Here is a 19,157-nt window from a genome sequence, read left to right on the forward strand (position 1 = left end):
GATACCCATCTCTTCCAGAGAAAGCTTCTCGAGGCTTGCTGAAGCTCAAAGCCATTGCTGCCCATCTGCCCTGAGGCCCTGCAGGGTCTGAGCCCACAGGAGACCTCTTTTCTCCTTCCTGGATGGCCCTGGTTTCCCTGAGGGGACTGGCCCTCTGAACTTTGCCCAGCACTTAATCTGGGTCTGTTTTCCAAATTTTGAAACAGCTGCTCTTCTCCTGCCCCTCTTGGGTCCTCCAGGGTGAGGCCAGGGAAGAGGGCCTGGCAGTCTCGCAGGTCCCAGGCACTCAGAGAGTGCCCATCCTCCACCCCAGCCAGTTCCACATGGGAGAGGAGAGAGTGAGGGTTTCTGGCACAAGGAAGGCCACCGCCAGGCTGCCCACAGCCCGCAGATGTCCAGCTGACAGGCCTCTGACACCTGGTCCTCCTGGCCTGTCATGGTGACAAAGACTCACTGTCCAGCTGCTGCACTTTCCAGTGCATATCCAAACAACTTCATCTACCAGCCCCGCTCTCCAGGGCCGGAAGAGCAGTGAGCACATTCCGTAGACGGGACCCTCGTCCCACCCGGGCTCTGTAAGTTGCCGTCAGTCAACCATCTGGCAAGTGGGGATCCAGAGCTGGAGTGCAGCCTGGAAGCTCTAGACTCTTCTCCAGAGCAGGTAAATAGGAGATTCAGGTAGAGTTCATCCAGAAAGGAAAGTGAATGTTTTTCCCTGCTTTTTCTTTCCGGCCTTCGTTCTGCCTTGTTCATTCCTGAGTCTGTTTTCCTTTTATCCAGAAGAATTGTAGAGACAGAGTCTTGTGTATTCAGGAAACATGAGCAAAGGGAGCTCGTTTGGCCTAACTATTCCTACAGGGCCTTCCCGACCCCGCCCTCACCTGCCCCCACATCCAGTACACATCCCCCAGATCCCCCCCTGTTCCCACCAACCCCTGGCTCCTGGCCTAGGATTCTCCACTGCTGGAGCTTCAGGAAGCAGAACTTGGGACCTTCCAGCTCGAGGTCCCCAGAGGAGCCACGTTGCTCTGTGAGGATGCGTGGTCAGCCAGAGACTGAAGGAATAAGAAGGGAGGGAGGTAAGGAAGATGGAGGGACGAGGCGCGTGGAAGACAGGATGAGCCAGGGAGAGATGGAGGCACTTACTCAAAGTGTGCACAGGCACTGTGTCCCGGGTGCTGCCTCGGGCTGGGCTCATTTCCCATGCTCATAGCTCACAGTTAGATTTACTTTAGTGCTCACAGTGTTATACACCAGATATCATTCTAGTTGCTATATATTTATACATATATTCATCTAATCCTCTAAACGACCCTTTAATAAAAATGTTATTAACTCACCTACCAGTTGAATAAACTGCGACAGAGAAGATAAAGAACTTGTCCAAGAGAAAATGGTTAATGAATTGCACAGCCAGGATTTGAACCCAGGTTGTTAGACCGCAGAACACACCCACCTAAGCATGACACTTCTTGTGGGAGTGTGTTCTACCCTTAAGGAGCCTCTGGTAGGGGACAGAAGCAATTCCCTTATTATATATAACGGTTCCCTAATGGCAGTATAAAGAAGAGAGGTCCAGGGCAGGGAATTTCCAATCCTGAGTCTTGGAGGAACCGGGGTCGGGAAAGGGAATTAAACTTGCCTGGCAATGGTTTATCCAACAGCAGGGGAATGTGGGAAGTCCTGGCGCATTCGGGAGCACAGGGGAGCAGAGAGATGGCTGGAGGTAGTCAGGGGTTCAACCACAAGGAGCGCACGTGCCAGGCCACAGAGAGCCAGAGGGTTTGCCTGGGCAAGGGAACTTCGAAACAAGGTCTGACTTAGGGACAGAGCTGGTGGCAAAGCAGAGAAAGGCCTCTATCACCAAAATCCCCTCGGGGGACCTAGTTGTTCACTTCAAGGTAGAAAACACTAATTTCAAGAAGGAGCCTAGAAGTCTTTAGGTAGCGCAGAAGCTCAGCCCTAGAAGGGGTGTCCTGGGATCTGCCCACACCGTCCCATCCCCCAAGCCCCTCCAGACACCCCCAACCTGCAGGTGGACCTGTCCTTCACTCCAGGACACCCCTAGCTAGCCTCTCCCCACCCAGCAGGAAGTCCACTCAGCCTGCCACTCAAGAGCCCCACCCAGGGCCCCTGGTCTTCTGGAAGGACTCACCAGGCTACTGGCTTTCCCTCTGCTTCCCCAAGGATCCCAGGCCTCCCTCTTCCTATCAGCCCCTCCGCTCAACAAGAGAGCCAGATCCGTCTCTCAGGGTGGTGTTGGTGGGAAGGGGTGGAGTTTTGATCCTCCCCCTTAGTTTTGGAAGCCCTGACTTTAAGAAATACCAAATGTAAGGACTGAAGAAAAATCCTTCTTAAATGAAGTTTCTCTAACAAATGAAATTTAAAACTCACTCTCCCCTTGAACAGCCAAATGCTAGGAGCAGAAAGTCGCATGAGACAGGGAGAGTTTGGTCAGTTAATTTGCACCCGAAAGCACTCTTTAATGTTTGTGTGGGGACACACGTGCACAGAAGGGACCACTCAGCTCAGGAAAGGGGAGGATGGGTCCTTCTGGACTTACCCAAGGGGCCCTGAAATGGCTGATGAAATGATGTATTTGAAAGCTCTGTAAAATATAAACTTAAAACCTTAAATGTAAGATGTTGTTATTATTACTGTTGTTGTTGTTACTGACGTGCCAAAAGGGCTTTGTAGAAGATAACGTGGCCTTTCAACCTCACTTTGTGACTAGAAAGCACTAATTTCAAGATGGAGCCCAGAAGTCTGTATGGTAGCTCAGAAGCTCAGCCCTGGAAGGAGTGTGGTGTTTCAGAAAGAGGAAGAGAGGGGCAAAAAAGAAAGGAGATTTCCCAGGACCAGAGAAAGAAAAGGGAGGAGCCCTCAGGTGACACCCAGAACCCAGGAATGGTCAGGACTGGCATGCGCCAAGCTCTCACCAGACTGAACCTAAGGCCAAGCAGTCAGCCACTGCCTCTGCAGGAAGCAGAAGCCCATGGCAGTAAGTGACCTGCCCCCCTAAAGACTCACGGGACCCCAGGTACCAGAGCTGGAACCGTGGGTTTGCTGGGGGAGGGGAGATTAAGGATCAGAGAAATGAAAGAAGTAGAGACCGCAGGGCAGACCAAGGTCATGTGACTAATGAACACCAGTCAGAAAGAGAGCCAGGTGTCACCAGGCACGGTTCCTCCTGTCACAGCAGAGCAGGGGTCCAGGCAGAGGGAAGCCTAGGACAGACCCTGTAGCACAGAAGTGTCCTGCGCCTTCCCTGATGCCACCCCCTGGTGCACTCCCAGATGGTCAGGAAGCTGGGCACAGTCTGCTTTGGTGGCATGTCTTCTAGTGTGGCTTAAACAGTGCCAAAGGAAGCACTCCAGAAAAGTTGGTCAGAGATGCCAGCTAGCAGGAGCAGGAAAAGTGGGCATTTGGCAAAGCAGATTTCTCTAACTCGCCACGGGTTCTAATAGAAAAAGTTTTAACACTTTTAAAAAATGATGTCACAGCGTGGTTCCCCTGTGTGGAATAAATAACATGCTTTCCTTTTCCCCACAGACTGTCATTTTCTGATGTCATTTAAATAAATGGATGAGTCACAGAGAAGCTACCAGATGCTCTCGTGAACCCCCAACTCAGCCTGCTCCGCCATGTGTGCGTTCTTTTTGCCCCGTCCGTGCCCACGGGGCCCAGGATCACTGGTTCCTGGAGGTCGGGCCAGCCTCACGCGGGATTAGCTGACAGTCCGTTTCATGGACCACAAAGTGAGAAAAGTGGATCCAGAGTTCCCCAGAGACATGGAGACCCAACATCCAGCTTGGGGTCAGCAGGGGATGGTGTGTATAGCCACAGACCAGGTCCCAGGGGCACAGAAGGAGGCCACCCCAGGTCAGAGGGGAGAGAGTGTCAGAGAGAGGGAGGCTTCGACCTGGGGTTCGCCCCCTGCCCGAGTTACTCTTTCAACAAACAGCTACTGAGCAAAAGTGGTCCCAGGTGTCGCTCCAGGTACTGAGGACTCCTGGGTGATCAAGACCAAGTCCTCCTTCTCCTGAGCGGGCGTGGGCCAATCAACAAACAATGAAGACAGTGACAACAGCAGCGTCAAGTTCCCTGCAGACAACAGAGCAGAGGAGACACGCACAACGGCTGGGTGGCTGCTTCACCCACCCAGGTCAGGGCCCCTGGAGAACGGGATGTGGGGTGAGGGAAAGTATAAGAAGTAAAAGGAGGAAGCCTGACCACGCAGTGCTGGCCCACACCACCATGTGGGCATGTTCCCAGGGAGGTCAAGGATGGTGACATGGGCCAGGAGCTCAGCTCTCAGCCCCTCAGCCTGGGGCCCCTTGAAAGGCTGTGCACGCGCAAGGTGAGGCTGGCCCTGGGTGTGGAGGGTGTGGAGACCCCAGGAGGACCGACACTGGCAGGTAGCAGGTGCACTGAGCATGGGCAAGGGGGCCACGCATGGTGGCCCCAGGCCTGTGGCTCCTCCTTTTCTTGGTGCTCCCTGACCTACACAGGGTCACATTGCCCAGGGGACCTGAGCAGCCATCAGGGACCCACTTGACATTAGTTTCACATTTTCCAATGTGAGCAAATCTGACCCGGGATGGGGTAGAGATTGAACAGACTCTTTCAGACACCTGGGTGTCCTTACAAGGACACTGTGGCCCAGGAACCCACAGCCTCCGTTTTCCATGTTCAGGCCAGGAGCCCCTCCTCCCAGGCCTGGATCTAAAGGTACAGGTTGAGATTCCCTAATCTGAAAATCCAAAATCTGGAATGCTTCAAAATCTGAAGCATTGTGAGCACTGGTATGGTGCCCGAGTGGAAAATCCCCCAACTTTAAAACAGTGTATAAAATTACCCTCAGGGCTGGGGTAGCTCAGCGGCAGAGCACTTGCCTCACATGTGTAAGGTCCTGGGATGCATCCCCAGGACCAAAAAGAGGAAAAAACTATGTGTTTAAGGTACATTGGAAACAAAAATGTACTTTGTTTTTAGACTTAGATCACAGCCCCAAGATATCTCATTATGTAGATGAAAATATTCCAAAACATGAAAAAATTCAAAACAGTCCTGGTCCCAGGCATTTTCAGCATGTATATTGCTGTCTCTCAGTTTCCTTTTCTGTCAGTCTCTCGTGGAGATTCTTAGCAGAGACATTTGGACACTTGGCAGTATCTGGAGACGTTGCTGATTATATAACCAGGACATAAGGCACTATGGGCATTTAGTTTGTAGAGACCAGGGAGGCTGATAAAAATCCCAAAATGCACAGCAAAGAATTCTCCTGCCCAAGATGTCCATGCGGCTCAGATTGTACAACCCTGGCTTAAGCTAGTCAGAGCCTTCCCTGAATATCTGGATGAAACCATTTACCAAAGGAGCGGGCAGGAGTACTACACAGGCAGCAGACAGAGACCTGCACAGGCTGTCTCCACAGGATGGCAGGTGGTACCCTATGTGTGTACTTGGGGCACCATTATTGGTGGGGAGCCAGGGAGAGGACCTTTCTGGCAGTGGGGACCACCATCACCCTTTCTGCCATTCCTTACCCTTAGAAGTCACTGCGGATGGGTGCAGAGAAGTGAATTCTGGATTTAATGCGCTTACGTGACACATAAAGTATCGTAGAGCAGGTGATGGTCACCTTTGGACCTGCAATTGGCAGGGGAATTAAGAACAGGATACTGGAGTTTAGAAGTTGAATGCCCCCAAAGGTCCATGTGTCACAGCTGAGCTTCCAAGGTGGACACTGGGAGGTGGGGCCTCGTAGGAGGTGCTCAGATCACTGGGGTGTGCTGTGAAGGTCAGGCTGCAGCCTCTTCCCCTTCCTCTCTTCCTTCCTGGCCATGAGGTGAGCAATTTTATCCACCACACACTCCCACCACTGCCATCCTGCACCCCCACCAGAGACCTAAAAGTAATGACTCCATGTGGTCATAAACTAGAACCTCTAAAAGTGAGCCCTTTTTAAATAAGTTAATTATCTCAGGTATTTTGTTACAGTGATGGAAAGCTGACTAACACAGAGGATTAATAAAAAAGAAAATGTTGTTTCTACATTCTGAACATTTACCCTCCATCTAGACCCTGGGTGAAGAAGCAGGAAAAGTCTACCAGGTTATTAAATCAAGATGTGAAGGCTGAGGAATTGTCTGCAGTCTGTCAGAGGGGAGTAAAGGAATATCGGTTCAAAGATACCAGCAACCCAAACTCAAGATGCATTGTGGGACATTGACTTGATTCTCAGTCATTGACAGCAAGATTAACCTTGATTACACAGAGTAACCTTGTAAAGCACTTCAGGGACAGATGCTCTTAGCTCCCTACCAAGGCTCTATAAATAGACTTTGTACAGGTCCCTATTTTGCCATCCACTGCAGGTGGAGGGGTTGAAGCAAGCCTTGGGGCTTAAGAGCAACATTGCAGGAGAGTCTAAGTGAGCAGGCTGCAGCCCCTCCAAACCCACCTGCCCTGAAGACCACATCCTCTTCCCCATCCTGCCGCTCGACTTTGGCGGTACCATGATCTTTTGTGCCCCATCTTAGAAAACATGAATGGGAAGACTTAGCAGCAATACTCAGGAGACTACAAGTGACAAAAATCATCTTGAACCACTGTAAGCCAAAAACTAAGGCCAGTTCTTTTTGCAGCAAGAATGGATGTTTGAATTTGAGAGTTCACACAGCATGACGAGGGCTCAGGTCTCTCACACGTGCTTGGCTTTCCCCGTCTTGGTTTCTCAGGAAGGACCTCCTGAACAGATCGCAAAGTGACTCCAAGTAGCTGCAGATCTAAAGCTGGACATATTGCAAATTTTAAATCCAGAAGTAAAGAAAGCTTCTCTTGCCAATACTTCCAAGAGAAGTCCCAGAACTGAGTGTCACTAGCTGATTGATCTGACTTGAAGCAAATGCCTATCACAAAACCAAACATTATGGTCAAAGCAACAAGTGCATTGATAGGTCAGGCCTAAACGGGGAAGAGGGAACAGGATCATTCACCATGATTCACCCCAGGATGTGAAAGTGGTCCAACACATGCAAATCAATAAACATGATACCTCACACTTATAGACTGAAGGGTAAAAAAAAAAAAAAAAATCATCATTGTAATAGTTGAAGAAAAAACATTTTATAAAATCCAACATCTCTCCATTATAAAAACTCTCAACAAATTACAGATAGAACCAAAGCAACATATGACCAACCCAGAATCATGCTGAATGGGGAAAATGTAAGAGCTTTCTCCTTAAGACCTGGAACAAAACAAGGATGCCAACTTTCACCACTTCCATTCAACATGGTACTGGACATCCTAGTCAGAGCAATTAGGTAAGGAGAAGAAAGAACGGCCTCCAAATGGAAAAGGAAGAAGTTAGAGAGTCCCTGTCTGCTGAGGACATAAGCTCATACACAGAAAACCCCAGAATCCACCAAAATTACTGTTGCAACCAAGAAACAAATCCAGTCATATTGGAGGACATAAAGTGAACACATAAAAATTGGTAGTATTTCTACAAAATAATAGTGAACTAAAATAAAAATCAAGAAAACAATTCCATTATAATTGCTACAAAAAAGAAAAACTTAGGAATAAATTTAACCAGGAAGGAGAAAAATCTGAATACTAAAAACTAGAAAAACACTGGTAAAATAAATGAAAGCTAGGTACAGGGGCACATGCCTCCAATCCCAACCACCCAGGGGGCTCAAGCAGGAGGATCACAAATTCAAGGTCAGCCCCTGCAACCTAGTGAGACCCTCTCTCAAAAATTTTTTTGAAAATGTAAAGGCAGTGTGCCTGGGTGAGTAGCTCAGTAGTAGAGGACTTGTCTAGCATGCATGAGACCTGGGTTCAACCCCCAGGAGGGAGGGAGGGAGGGAGGGAGGGAGGAAGGGAGGAAGGAAGGAAGGAGGGAGGGAGGGAGGGAAGGAGGGAGGGACGGAAGGAGGGAGGACGGGAGGGCGGGAGGGCAGGTGGGAGGGGGAGGGGAGGGAGGGAGGAAGGGAGGGAGGGAGGGAGGGAGGAAGGGAAGAAGAAAGGAAGAAGAAAGGAAGGGAGGGAAGAAGAAAGGAAGGAAGGAAGGAAGGAAGGAAGGGAGGGAGGAAGGGAGGAAGGAAGGAAGGAAGGAAGGAAGGAAGGAAGGAAGGAAGGAAGGAAGGAAGGAAGGGAGGGAGGGAGGGAGGGAGGGAGGGAGGGAGGGAGGGAGGGAGGGAGGGAAGGAGGGAGGGAGGAAGGATCAATCTAAGATGACACAAATGGAAAGTGATTCCATGCTCATGAACTGGAAGAATTAACAGTCAAAATTTATTCTACCCAAGATTATCATGGATTCAATGCAATCCCTATCAAAATACCAAGGATTTTCTTCATAGAAATAGGAAAAAACATTCTAAAATTCGTATGGAACCAAAAAAGACTAGCCAACTCCGTGTCAAGCAAAACTGAAAGCATCCAACTGACCACACCAAAAATACTACAAAGTTATAGTAATGAAATAGTAACAGCATAGTGCTGGTATTAAAACAGACCAAGAGACCAACGGAGCAGAAGGGTGTCCAGAAGTAAATCCATACATCTAGAGCTAACTGAATTTCAACAAAGGTGCCGAAACCACACCTGAGGAAAGGCCAGTCTCTCCAAGGTATAGTTTTGGGAGAACTGGATACCCACATGTAGAAAAGTGAAATTAGGCTGAGGCAGGAGGATCACGAGTTCAAAGCCAGCCTCAGCAATGGCAAGGCACTAAGCAACTTGGTGAGACCCTGTCTCAAAATAAAATACAAAATAGTGGTCCAATGCCCCTGAATTCAATCCCCAGTAGCAAAAAAAAAAAAAAAAAAGAAAAAGAAAAAGAAAAGAAAAAAGAAAAATGAAATTAGATACTTATTTCATACCATATACGAAAGTCAACTCAAAAGAATTAAACACTTAATGTAAGACCTGAAACTATTAAAACATAGGGGTAAATCTGGATGGCCTTGATCTGAGTGAGGATTTTGAGTAAGACTTCAAAAGCACTGGCAACAAAAGCAAACACAGAAAAGTGGGATTACATCAAACTAGAAAGTTTCCGCACAGCCGAGGAAACAACCGACAGACTGAAGGGACAACCACAACGTGGAAAAGTACTTGAAAACCGTGTATCGGCTAAGGGGTTGATACTCAGGGCATGTAAGGAACTCAACATCAAAGCAAACAAAAACTCCAAAAAGTACAACTTTAAAATGGGCAAAAGAACTGAGTGGACCTTTCTGAAAAGGCCAGTAGGCCCATGAGGAAGGGGTCAACATCACTGGTCATCAGGGCAATGCAAATCAAGACTGAAATGGGCAGGTGCTTGCTCCAAGAAGAATGGCTAGAACAGGAGGGAGACAGACGGAAGGTAATAAGTGTGGACAGGAAGTGTGGCAACGAGAAACCTTTTACCAGGTGGGAACGTACCACCAGCACAGCCGGCATGGAAAAGGCTGCAGAGGGTCCTCAAGAAGCTACGAAGGGAAGAACCAAAGCGTCACCAAGACAGCTTAGTAGAGGTGCCTGGCGTGCTTCCCTCCACCGTGAAGGACCAGAGCAAGTTCAGAACAGCAGCTGTCTTCCTGGAGCGCTTGAGGGCAGCATCAGAGTGCTCGGGAGGTGGCAGAGAATGGCAGAGAAGTCACGGAGTGCTGAGATGCTCCATGCCTCAACAAGGGCATGACCACGTCATCCCTTAAGACCAACCCCAGGCCGAGGACTTCAAAGGGAGGGGAGGAGGAAACAAGAGAGCCTGGGAGTCTCTGCTCACACCACGGACCCTTGGGGCCCTCACAGGCCCTGAAACCAGTTTATGGAACTACCAACCTGCCAAACCACTGCATTACCCTGGTCGAAGGGCCCACCCCACAGGCGGCCATGCACGGGCTCTTACTACACAGGCCTCATAGGTCCAGGCCATGAGCTTCCTGTGAAGCATCTGACTTCCAAGCAGCTCCACCCACGCAGCCCTGTGAACCAGCCCCAAGAACCACCCACACTTGCACAGCCCCAGGAGGCACGGGTAGTCCACCCTCACAGCCCAGCCTGCAGGGGCTCCCAGAAAACTGACCAGCTCCACTCACCCTCCCACTGCCACAGAAGCAGCTAGGTCATCCTGTCACCTGCCCTCAACCCCAGGAAATAGCCAGGACACCACCCCCATCCTTCCACTGCCCTACTAGGAGCTGGGTGACCCAGCCTATGGACCTGGCCTCAGGAAGTGGCCAGGTAACCAGCCCTGAGTACTCAACCCACCAATGTTCCCTGGATGCAGCCGGATGGCCCCACCTACCCACCACTCTGGAACATAAGCCCATTCTGAGCAGCTCAGGCCACAGAGGCCCAGTGAAGCAGACAAATGGCCTTACCTCCCCCACCCATGACCCCAGGAAGTAGGCAAGCAGCCTTTTCTGAGTGACTCAGCCTGCTGAGACCTTCAAGAAGCAACCCACGTGGCCCACCCACCCTCCTATGGCCACAAGAAGGAGTTGAGTTGCCTGTTCTCAGAAATTCAACTCAATAGGACCCTGAGCTCTTTCCACCCCCTCTCAGCTGCAAAAAGTAGGTGGGCAGACATGCCTGTGCAGGTCAGCCCTGGGACACCTGTGAAGTCACTTTACAGCCCTTGTACACTACCAAGTGCCCCATTTGCCACCAACTGGTGGGGCCCAGCCTTCGTGGCCTTGGAAACTGATAGCCACACCACACCACTACCAGCACGTTATGCTACATTCACCTGGGCCCACCAGTGTGGCCCCAACCTCACACGACCCACAAACACTGAGGGACACCTGAGCTCAGCATATCGTACTCAGAGCTGCCAGCAAACCTGCCCTGTGTGAGGGAGCTGTAGCTCACCTGGAGATCCAACCCCTCAACCCCTGCAGCCTAGGCCACCGAGCCCCCTCTGGGCACCAACCACATTGGCTAGGCTCAAAGAAGCTGCTCAAAAAGTATCCTGCAGAGCCCACTTGGAACCGAAGCAAATGTAACCCAGCCAAGCAACACACACAGTCAGCAGAAAGTCTTCTCCTACGAAAGACATCCCCTAAAATTGATAAGACAGCTGACCTACCAGATGCACAAATACCAACATAGAGACATAGGAAGAACAGGGAGGGCAAAGTACCAGAACACATTCAAACAAACACAAGAACTCAAAAAAAAAAAAAAAAAAAACAAGCAACAATAAATGTTGGTGAGGATGTGGGGAAAAAGGTACACCCATACATTCCTGGTAAGAATGCAAATTTATGCAACCATTATGGAAAGCAGTATGGAAATTCCTAAGAAAACTTGGAATGGAACCACCATTTGACCCAGCTATCCCACTCCTCAGTCTGTACTGACAGGACTTAAAATCAGTATTTTGCAGTGACGCAGCCACATCAATGTTTATAGCAGCTCAATTCACAATAGCTAAACTATAGAACCAACCTAGGGGCCCTTCAACAGATGAATGGATTAAAAAATGTGATACATATATATACATATATATGATGGAATATTCCTCAGCCTTAAAGAAGAAGGAAATTATGGCATTTGCCAGTAAATGAATGGAGCTGGAGAATATTATGAAATAAGCCAGTCCCAAAAAAACAAAAGTCGAATGTTTTCTCTGATATGTGAAAGCTAATTCACAATTGTAGCGCGGGCGGCGGGGCTTGGGGGGGTTGGCAGCTAGGGAAGAATAGTTACTTTAGATTAGGTAGAGGTGAGTGAAGGGAGAGGGGTTATGGGGGAAGGAAGGAGAGTAGAATGAATCAGACTTTATCACCCTATGTACGTATGTAACTATACCACTGGTGGGATTCTACATCATGTATAACCAAAAGAATGAGAAATTATACTCCATTATATATGATATATCAAAGTGCATTATACTGTTATGTATAACTAATTAAAACAAATTAAAAAATTAATTAAAAAAAAAACAAAGAGGGAGTCAATGGATTGCTTGACCAGGAATTTTTAAATGAAAGGAGTTAAGGAAACTAAATGAGATACAAGAGAATATAGATGGTCCAATGAAATTAGGAAAACAATTCACAATATGAATTTCAGCAAAGAGAGATCATTAAAATAAACCTATCAGAAATCTTATAGCTGAAGACTTCAATAGGTGAAATAAAAAATACTAATAAGAGCCTCAACAGCAAAAGAATTTCTGAGCTTAAAGACAAGCCTTTTGAGATAAGAATTAAAATTCAATCAGAATTTTCTTAAAAAGAAAAGAGAGGAATAAGAAAGCCTTTGATACGTTATCTGACACTATTAAGAAAGAAGCATCCACATTATAGGAGATTCCAGAAGAAAAGGGAAAAGGCACAGAAAACCTATTCATCAAAGTAATTCCTAAAAACTTTCCAAGTCTTGGGAGAGATAAGGACATTTGGGTCCAGGAAGCTAGAAGAACCCCTGATAGATTTAACCAAATAAAATTCTTCTCAGAGGCATTTTCTATGCACACCGTCAAAAGTTAAGAGTCAGAAAAAGAATTCCAAAATCAGCAAGAGAAAAAGAATCAAGTCACTTATAAGGGAATCTCATCAGACTGACGGCAGAATTCTCAGCAGAAACCCTTCTGGCCAAGAGATAATGGGATGATGCAAAGTTCAGGAAGAAAAACATTGTCAAAAAGACTACTAAACTCGGAGGAGCAATCCCTCAAAAATGAAGGAGAAATAGGACCTTCCAAGACAAGCAGAAACGGAATTCACCACCACTAAGCAGACCTTATAAGAAGTGCCTCAGAGAGTTCTAGACTAGCTGCAAAAGGATGATAACTACATCACGGAAGCACATGGAAGTACCAATCTCAAGCATGGGGCAGACACAGAATAAATTTAACCAAGGAAGAGAAAGGGCTTTAATGATGGAAATATGAAACACTGGTGACAGAAGTTCAAGACGACACAAAAGATTGAAAGACTCCTTGCATTGTGGAAGAATTGTTAGAATGTCAATACTACCCAAAGTGATCTACAGATTCCATGCAACCCCTATCAAAATGCCAAGGATACTCTTCACAGAAATAGGAAAATGCTCCAGAATTTGTCTGGAACCACAAAAGATGCCAAATAGCCAAGAAGGAGGCGTTACAATACGCAGCCTCAAAACATACTACAAAGCAATAATAACTAAACAATGACAGGTAGGTCCTGGCTAAAAAAACAGACACATAGACCAATGGAACAGAATAGAAGACCCACCAATAAACCTGTGTATCAGGGCCAACTAATTTTCAACAAAGGCAGCAAGAACATACACTGGAGAGAAGAAACTCTCTTCAACAAATGGTACTGGGAAAGCTGGATACCCACAGGCATAAGCAGAAGAGAAAAGCTAGACCCCAACTCTCAGCAATGACAAAACTGGACCAATGACCTAAACGTAAGGTCTACATCTATTAAACTGTGAGAAGAATTATGGGGGAAGCACTTTAGGGCATTGGTCTGGGCAAAGGTTTTTTTTGTTTGGTTTTTTTTTTTTTTGTTTTTTAAGCGTAACAGTACAGGTGAGAAAAGCAGAAACACATGAATGGGGTCATAGTAAACCAAAAACTTCTGGTCAGCAAAGGAAACAATCAACAGAGTGAAGAGACCACCCACAGAAAGAGAGAAAACATCTACAACCTACACACATGAGAAGAGATTTACAATCAGAGTAAGAGGAGAAACAAAAAAAAAACAGCAAAACAAACACAACAACAAAATCTGATTTTAAAATGGGCAAAAACTCTGAATGGACACTTTTCAAAAGACATACAAATAACCAATAGGTATATAAAAAAGCTCATAACCGGGCGTGAGGGTGCACACCTGTAATCCCAGTAGCTTGGGAGGCTGAGGCAGGAGGATCCTGAGTTCAAAGCCAACCTTAGCAACTTAGTGAGGCCCTAAGCAACTCAGTGAGACCCTATCTCTAAATAAAAAATATAAAAAGGGCTAGGAATGTGGTTCAGTGGTTAAGTGCTCAATCCCTAGTACCTAAATTAAATAAATAAATAATTAAATAAATAAATAATATCATTCATCATTAGGGGAATGCAAATAAAGACCACAATAAAATATCACCTTACTCTGATAAGAATGTCTATTACCAAAAAGAAAAAAGATAACAAGCGCTAGAGAGGATGAGCTACAGGGAATCCTTGCGCATGGCTGGTGAGATGTGAATTAGCTCAGCTCTTGAGGACTGTGGTCTCCACACTGTGTGGAGATCCTCGAAAAACTAAAAGCAAAAGTGCTATACGATTCAGCAGTCCCAGCACTGGGCACATCCAAAGGGAATCAATCGGTGTGATGGAAAGAAAACTGCACAACCAGAAATGGAAACAACTTCAAAGTCTGTCAGTGGAGGCATGATAAAGAAAACACAGCGATGTCCACAGCAAATCCTATTCAGCCATACAAAGAATGGCTTTCTGATGTTTGGGACAACGTCATAAGGACCCTAGACGGCATTGTGCTAGTAAAACACGGCAGGCACAGAAAGAAAATACGGCATGATCTCACTTGTGTGGAATCCAAAATCTCTTAGAAAGAAATAATAGGCAAATGACCTCTTAGAAAGGAAAATAGTGGTCCTCGGAGGCTGGAGAGGGGAAGGAGAAAAGAGGGCTGGGAAGGGGTGAGTCAATGGGTCCAAAAGGATAGTTAGGAGAAGAGAGACCTAGTGCTCCATCGCAGGTGCCTGAAGCCAACAGAGACGTATCGTGTATCTCGAGATCGTGAGCACAGAGGACCTGGACCATTAGTATCACAAAGAACTGAGAAGTGTTTGAGGCGAAAGATGCTCATTTACCCTGATTTGATCATTGCACAATCTATGTGTGTATGAAATATCATCATCCCCTGTACACAGGCACAATTATGTGTCAGACGCGATTACATTTTAAAACTAAAAATGTAGCCCAAAATAAATCATCAACAAAATTGGTGGTGGGGGGATTGGAGGGAGAGTGACGGTCAAGGGCAGAGAGAATCGCTGCTCAGTGGGCGAGTCCTGGGAAGTCTGAATCAGCTGAAGGGCTGCTGCCTTTCAGGGTGTCTCGGGGTGACCCTGCGCCAGTGACCTTGTTTTGAAATGATTTCATCTTCCTTCTCCCTGTGAGGGTGGCTGGAGGGAGTTGGAGCGTCGTGTGGAGAAGTGGAAGGGCGCCTGGCTCTAGGGCAGGAGGCGAGTGCACACTAGAGAGCCGGATGCTGAGGCCCCGGGCGCTGGTCCTCCTGATCACATGGAGCGCACGCTGCCTGAGGCCAGAGCAAAGCTGCTGGCCGGCTCTCTTCTCCCCCGGGAGCCAGGAGAGCTGGATCACACAGGAGAGATGGCAGCAGGGCCACTTCAACCAGGAGGATCAAGACCCACGTCCACCTGCCTCCCACGAGGACCCTGGAGACTTTCCCACACAGTGCAGGACACAGGAGCTCCCGGGGTGAAGGAAAGCTGATGAGCTCATTCGTGAGGAGACTGAAACCAGGCCCGGTGTAAGTTTGGGGTGGTGAGAGCAGCTGCTGTCTCGGACAGACTGACTGCTGCGACCCTGACGTCCTGCAGGTTCCCCCCCACACACACCCTCGCAAAACCTCTGCGAGGTAATAAGGGCATGGCCTGGGCTCCCACAGCCAGCAGACTGTCCAGCTGGGATTGAGACCTGGTCTGAGTTCGGAAGAGCACTCGACTGCATCACCGTGCCAGCCCGCCTCTGCGTGCAAGAGTGATGAGATCTAGTCCAGTCTACGTTTCCCACAGGCTGGGAGGGCCTGCGAGGCCTCCTCTCCACACACTGGAGGAGGCTGTGAGTCCCACAGGCAGGTCCCAGCCCACCATCGCGCAGGCACAGCAGCCCCCGGCCTACCTCAGCGCACGCCCATGGGACTCACAGTCCACTCACAGCCTCGAGAAGTGACCTCAGTACCCTCTACCTGCCCCTGCAGGACAAAAGGCACATGGACCCCAGTGCTAGAGCTGCCACCAGCCTGCAGTCCTGGGGGAAGACATGGCCTCTGCGAAAAAGGTTGATAAAATCTACTTGCACCCAGAATAGTCACCAGGCAAGAATCTACCACAAGGAACAAATGTGATCTAAAACTGGAAGCACCATGAAGACACGGATTAATCCTAGGAGCGCATCTAAACGGTTTTTGTTTCTGTGGAGGCTATAACAAAGGATCGTGCACAGTCCTAAAGTAACTGACATGCGTCACCACGGCGGGGGACCAGAAGTCTGAAATCAAGGTGCCGATGAGGTCAGTTCCTTGGGTTCCTTCAAGAGGCTGAGAGAAGCTGCCAGGCCACTTCGCTCACTTCAGAGCTGAAGGCCTTAGTGTTCCCTGGTATGTGGCCGCAGCACCCCACGCTTGCCTGGGGTCACATGGCTTGCTTCTCAGCATGGCCCGTGTCCTTTTCTGTCTCTTTTAAGTACATTCTCCTTGGATTTAGGGCCCCCCCTCATCCAATATGATTGATTTTTTTTTTTTCATTATTGGGGTGGAACCCAGGGCCTCAGGCATTCTAAAGAAGCCTCTACCACTGAGCTACATCCCCAGCCCTCCTCCAGTAGGATTGATATCCATCTTGGAGACCAGGAACTGGTTCTTATTCCCCAGTGTCGAAGATTAACCACCCAAGAAATGTGAAGGCAAATGTAAAAAGCAAGTTTTATTTAACGAAGTGATAGAAACAGACTTCTCCAAAGAGAAGGGACTTTCGCAGCCAAAAGCCCAGGGGAGGGGTGTGACTTGCTTTTTTACAGACCCCAGAACAGCCCTTTTTAAATTATTGTCTTCTCTTTCTTCCCTGCATACTTGACCAAGAGCAGGGGTACAGAGAGGTTAATTGTCAGCTACCCAGAGTGCCCAGGAGCAAGGTCACAGAGGCCGACCCTTAGCAAACCGTTGTTCTCTCTTTAATAACCAGTCGACAACCTCTCTACCTGTCACTCATCACCTACACTGCTGCCTGACCTTTGCCTCTGCCTGAGTTTGCTGAGGAATGTGACATATCCTGTCCACTCAGGCCAGGCAGGGCTGCGGGAGAATTGCTTTCTGGCAAAGAGAGCACGTGGGGGTGGGGAGCAGCACAGTGGGCCTATTTTACAGAATTATTCGCTCAACCTCATGTACCCACCATCCTCATCTATCTGTCCATAACATGATCTCATCATGATCTTTACCTTAATTACACCTGCAAAGACCCCATTTCCAAATAAAATCACATGGAAAAATGGACTGTGCTTCCCCACAATATGAAGCATTGTGCTTAAGACAATTTTCCAAAAAGCAAGCAGAAAAGCTCTCTGTCCTCCCCCTGTATATCCCAAAGCAGGACAGCAGTTTGTAAAGGGTTCCCCTCACCCTGTCTGTCAGAAAGCACAGAAGTTGACTGCTGGAGACAGCTGGAGACCCTTGGCTGGGGGCAGCAGCAGCAGCGGAACCTATACAATAAACGTACTGATGAGCCTCTTCTACCTTTAGTTTCTGCTTATGTTACCTCCCTGCTTTCCCTGCCTCAGGAAGCCTAGAACTGACTGTCAATTCCCTAAAAGCTATCGAAGACCCTGTGCGAGGCAGAGTTCCAAGGCCTTGTTCTGAGAGGCCTGTGGTTGGGTTTCTCCCACATGCTGTGCAGGGCTCAGCTGGGCTAGTGCTAGTAAGCCTGCTTTGTTTTTCCCTCCTGTTTTCCTGTCACTGTCATTCAATTTCAGAGTCAAATATCAAAACTTGAAAGGGTGGAAAGTCTCCCCTGCCTTCTGAGATTCTGGACAAACATACATTTTCAGAGACTCTTTTCAAACTGCTACAAAATACAATGTCTTCATTTTCAGCCAAGGAAGCTTGGACCTTGAAAAGGAAACTGACCTGCCCATGGTCATGAACTATCAGACAGGAGCAGCAGGGGCACAGTGTGAGTTTCAGAGACCCGTGTGTCTGTGTCCGAACCTCATAGACTAAGGTAAACAGACCCTCCCACCTGAACCAAGTCCAGAGACCGCCTGCCTGAAATGATGTTCTCTCACTCCATCCCACATTGCTCCTTCTCAGGAAACAAGGCCCAGGCATGTGGCTTCACAGAAAAGTTATTAAACACACAGAGAAAAACCAAAAGAGGCATTCGTGTATCACTAACGCAGAGCTGGAGTTGGAGAACCTCTACTTTTCTCCCCTACAATTTCCTGCACTTAGAGTTTCCAAACCCTGCCAGGATATCAATCAGCAAAGCACCCGACCCGGCCCAGGGTTCATATGTGTGTCCTTATGATTTATTCATTTTTGTGGTGCTGGGGCTTGAATCCAGGGCCTCAAACACACTGGGCAATTGTTTTACCCCTGAGCTGCCTCCCCAGCCCTGAGCATGTATCTTAAAAGAGCGCTCAAGCTCCCACCAGGTGTAGCCACTTATGTAAGGGGCACTTGATCCCTTTGCTGTTTTGCCATGCTTTTCTGCCTGATAGAAATACCACACAGTGAAAATCCAGCCCCACCACAGTCTCAGGGGGCTACATTTTATCCTTTGTGGGCACAGAGCACCTGGTTCCAGTCAAGAACCGGGAGAGCCCATCTTCCACGTGGCCTGGCGCACAGGGCCAACCATGGTACATGAAATATGGCCACGGATCATTGGCCCCCCAACCAAATTTAGCTACTGGGACCTGATCCGAAACTGCTGTCTTTCACTTTTCCTTGTGGAATTTATTCCCCCTACCAAAGCCTTCTGACCTTGTTTCCTCTCTGTTTCTGGCCTAAATTCCTGGAAAATGGAGTGGGAGTCCTGAGGACAGCTGGGGTGGGCCCCAAAACCTCAGGGAGAAGGAACCTGACTGCAGGGTACAAAAGGAATGAGGGAAGGCGCAAAGGCCACATTCACAGGGAACGACATTCCTACGACTCCACTGGGCGAAACCTGCCCAAGAGGTAAAGCCAGAGTCCAGAGCACATGGGTGGTCGCCAGGGGCTGGGGGAGGGCCAGTGAGGAGCCATCTGCAACAGGTGCCGAGCCTCCTAGGAAGGTGATGGAATGCCCTGGAACTAGACAGCACCTTGTGGATGCACTAAATGATGCTCAGTGGTATGCTTCAAAATGGCTGATGTCACGTTTGTGAACTTTACCTCGATTGAGAAAGAAAAAGGAGAGCAAGG

Source organism: Sciurus vulgaris (genome assembly GCF_902686455.1).
Source record: "Sciurus vulgaris genome assembly, chromosome: 6".
Lineage (NCBI taxonomy): Eukaryota > Metazoa > Chordata > Mammalia > Rodentia > Sciuridae > Sciurus > Sciurus vulgaris.